At 40.5% G+C, this 4442-nt stretch overlaps 1 protein-coding gene across 1 annotated transcript in view; it reads left to right on the top strand.

The window, feature by feature from the left end:
• The first annotated feature begins 852 nt into the window (after positions 1 to 852).
• LOC112074606 (SLAM family member 7-like) overlaps positions 853 to 4442 on the top strand; it is a 52685-nt gene continuing 49095 nt past the window's right edge. Inside the window, exon 1 of the mRNA XM_024141752.2 lies at positions 853 to 1050. The gene's annotated coding sequence lies outside the window, so the exon portion shown is untranslated. The remainder of the gene's footprint in view (positions 1051 to 4442) is intronic.

Below are 4442 nucleotides of genomic sequence, written 5' to 3'. Positions count from 1 at the left end.
TACACTTAGTTGACTGTGCTTTAAACAGCTTAGAAAATTCCAGAAAATTATGTCATGGCATTAGAAGCTTCTGATAGGCTAAATGACATAATTTGAGTCAATTGGAGGTGTACCTGTGGATGTATTTCAAGGCCTACCTTCAAACTCAGTGCTTCTTTGCTTGTGTCACGACTTCCGCCGAAGTTCGTTCCTCTCCTTGTTCGGGCGGCGTTTGGCGGTCGATGTCGCCGGTTTTCTAGCCATCGCCGATCCACCTTTCATTTTCCATTTGTTTTGTCTTGTTTTCCCGCACACCTGGTTTACATTCCCAAATCACTTGACGTGTATATAACCCTCTGTTCCCCCCATGTCTGTRTGTGGAATTGTTTGTTGTAAGTGTTTTGTGTATTTAGACTGGTTTGCGAATGTTTTAGTGTGCATGCCATATAGGCATATGGATGAATGGCTATATGCTGTTGATTAAAAATATCTCTTACACTCAGTGGACAGGAGGAAAATTAAATGAACAATAGTTATTCATTTACCTTTAAATATTTCAGTATTGCCAAGTTTTGTTACATTATAGCAGAGATTATATCAATTCTATATTCTATATATGTAATTCTGTGCGTAGTAGCCAAATATACACACAGGGAGGCGCCAAAGACCAGGTATGAGTAGGACTACAGGAAGGRATATTCCAGAAGGGGTTAGAAAAAATGCTTATTAAAGTTATTATAACATATAAACATAATACAATGTGTTTGTATACCGTATGATTCCATTGCAGCTATTAAACCTAATTTTCAAGTTAAATTAAACTTTATTTTATTTTCCACCAAGAGGTAATGAATAGGGAGGAACTAAACCACATTTTACTTTCACTTTCACAGCCTCATGAAATACAATATCAGACGTAGTTTAGGCTATAAACCACATAATTGTTTAGCATATCTCATTTTAACTTACTTTTATTTATTATYTAAACAAACTCATTAGCAAATATGTCCAAACTAACGCTCATCGGATTGTGCTTCTGGCTTTATGTGGCGCAAAAGTTCGTTTCCGGAGGTAAGTTGAATCGACCCGCAGGGTCGAACGTAGGTTTAGGTCTACCTAATATTTGAAGAATGGTTTTAAACGACGTCTATGTGGGTTACGTTACGGACCGCGCCCTTCATATTCCGTTTAGCTACACACAGAGCCAACTTCAGGAAGTTATCAGATGTTGAATCCTGGCCTAACCAAGGCTAAAACCTACAGAAGGGTCTGCGTGATCATGGCAGGCCCGGCGTTATGAGCGAGCCTTRGGGGGGCCCATCCAAATAAAATATTGAAATATTGATCATTTATTTGACTGAGACGCACGCCGACAGAAAGACCCATCAATCTCAGATAAAGAATCCGAGCGAGCGAAACAGCGCCCCTCTGTCTCTGTATGTGTAAACAATGTATCTGATTCTGCCTGGACCAAAAGAGTATGGCATGTTATACTATTTCTGTCCAGACAGCATCAGCTCCATAGGCTAGATAGATATAGGAGGCTGGCTTCCCCTAAAGTATTTACTAGGAATGCCAAGGCAGCAGCTACTCTTCCTGAGGTCCAAACACATTAAGGCACTTACATTACACACAAAACAAAGATAAAACAGTACATCATATAACATTATTACAYCACTACAATACAAAATGTATAATACCACCATACAACAATATTACAATGCACATCTGTGTAGAGTGTGTGTGCTAACATTTGTGTGTGTCTGTACCTGTGTGTGTGTCTCTTCACGGTACCTGCTGTTCCATAAGGGKTATTTTTATCTGTTTAAAAAAATCRGATTCTACTACTTGCATCAGTTACCTGATGTGGAATAGAGTACCATGGTCATGGCTCTATGTAGTACTGTGCGCCTCCCATAGTCTGTTCTGTACTAGGGGATTGTGAAGAGACCTCTGGTGGCATGTCTTGTGGGGCATACATGRTTGTCTGAGCTGTGTACTAGTAGTTTAAACAGACAGCTCAGTGCATTCAGCTTGTCAACACTTCTTACAAAAACAAGTATTGATGAAGTCAATCTCTCCTCCACTTTGAGCCATGAGAGATTGACATGCATATCATTAATGTTAGCTCTCCGTGTACATTTAAGGGCCAGCCGTGCTGCCCTGTTCTGAGGCAATTTTAATTTTCCAAAGTCCCTCTTTGTGGCACCTGATCACACGACTGAACAGATTGTTTTGCCACAGTTATATAATTAGTCCTGTCTAAATAAGAACATTCAAAATACTTCACCAGAGAGCATGACTTAGCCACAGAGGATCATTAACTCCACATACAGAAACAGAGGTGCGATGTTTCGCTCCTCTGAGCTTTGTCTGAGATTGATGATTCTTTCTGTCGGCGTGCGTCTCGGTCAAATAAATGATCAATATTTAAATATTTTATTTAGAGGAGGAGGCAAGGAGTATGGTAGGGAGGGCGGCCCCCATAACGCCTCCCTTTATGCACAATATTGATATAATAACCATCATATCGAAGTAAACTTGGAGTCACGTATAATAGTTGTGTGTTCCTCCCATATGACTCGGGAGGTACTGTATGCAGTTTATTAGGCTACAGATGAAATAAATATGGTGAACTTCACAGGGTGGTGAAAGTGCAAGGTTATGAGTTTGATTCTCCTTTCCAATAAATATTGACATTCTTATTTTGGTGACATGACGATCGATGCTTTGTGCCGTTTGACTAATAAAAATAATCGCTCTTATCCTAATAATGTCATAATGTAGATAGTTTAGCCCCACTGTAGCTGTTGGCTAGAGCACATGTGTCAAGACCAGATTGGGAACATTTACTATGTAACACAACAGTCTATAATACAGTCTATATAACGCAACAGTCTATTAACGCAGCAGTCTACTCTATATAACACACAGATAACAGCCTATATAATACAGCGGTCTATATAACGCAGCAGTCTATATAACAGCAACAAGTCTACTCTAAATCACAACAACAGATAACAGCCTATAATAAGCAGCAGTCTATATAACGCAGCAGTCTATATAACGCATCAACAGTCTATATAACGCACAACAGTCTATAATAACGCAGCAAGTCTATATAACGCAGCAGTCTACTCTATATAACACAACAGATAAACAGCCTAATATAATACAGCGGTCTATATAACGCATCAGTCTATATACGCAACAGTCATATAACGCAGCCAGTCTATATAACGCAGCAGTCTATATAACGCACAACAGTCCTATAAACCAAACAGTCTATATAACGCACAACGTCTAATATAACAAAAGTCTATATACGCACAACAGTCAATCTATATAACGGCAAGCAGTCTATATAACGCACAGTCTATATAATGCACAATAGTTTATATACATAGCAGTCTATAAAGCACAGCAGTCTATAACAGAAATTTGCATCTGCAGCACTAATTCCAAAAGGTTTTGGGACACTGTCACCACTGATAAATCCACGATAATCGAGAATTTTAATAAGCATTTCTCTACGGCTGCCATGCTTTCCACCTGGCTACCCCAACCTGGTCAACAGCTCTGCACCCCCCGCAGCCAACTCTTTTCTCTGAATATATCAATGATGTTGCTCTTGCTGCGGTGATTCTTTGATCCACCTCTACGCAGACGACACCATTCTGTATACATCTGGCCCTTCTTTGGACACTGTTAACAAACCTCCAAACGAGCTTCAACCATACAACACTCTTCGTGGCCTCCAACTGCTCTTAAATGCAAGTAAAATGAAATGCATGCCTTCAACCGATCGCTGCCCGCACTTGCCCGCCCGACTAGCATCACTACTTTGGACGGTTCTGACTTAGAATATGTGGACAACTAAATACCTAGTTGTGCTGGCTGTCGTTCTGCCCCTGAACAAGGCAGTTAACCCACTGTTCCTAGCCATCATTGAAAAATAAGAATTTGTTCTTAACCGACTTGCCTAGTTAATAAAGGTAAAATAAATAAATAAAAAGACTTAAACTCTCCTTCCAGACTCACATTAAGCATCTCCAATCCAAAGTTAAATCTAGAATTGCTTCCTATTTCGCAACAAAGCCTCCTTCACTCATGCTGCCAAACATACCCTCGTAAAACTGACTATCCTACATCCTTGACTTGGCGATGTAATTTACAAAATAGCCTCCAACACTCTACTCAGCAAATGGATGCAGTCTATCACAGTGCATCCGTTTTGTCACCAAAGCCCATATATTACCCACCACTGCGACCTGTATGCTCTCGTTGGCTGGTCCTCGCTACATATTCGTGCCAAACCCACTGGCTCCAGGTATCTAAGGTCTTTGCTAGGTAAAGCTCCGCCTTATCTCAGCTCACTGCTCACCATAGCAGCACCCACCCGTAGCACGGCTCAGCACGTTATATTTCACATGGGTCCAACCCAAAGCCAACAACCTACTTTG

Source organism: Salvelinus sp. IW2-2015, unplaced genomic scaffold, assembly GCF_002910315.2.
Source record: "Salvelinus sp. IW2-2015 unplaced genomic scaffold, ASM291031v2 Un_scaffold2714, whole genome shotgun sequence".
Taxonomy (NCBI): Eukaryota; Metazoa; Chordata; class Actinopteri; order Salmoniformes; family Salmonidae; genus Salvelinus; species Salvelinus sp. IW2-2015.
The sequence above is the reverse complement of the archived record's forward strand: the minus strand, read 5'-3'. Positions and strand labels throughout refer to the sequence as shown.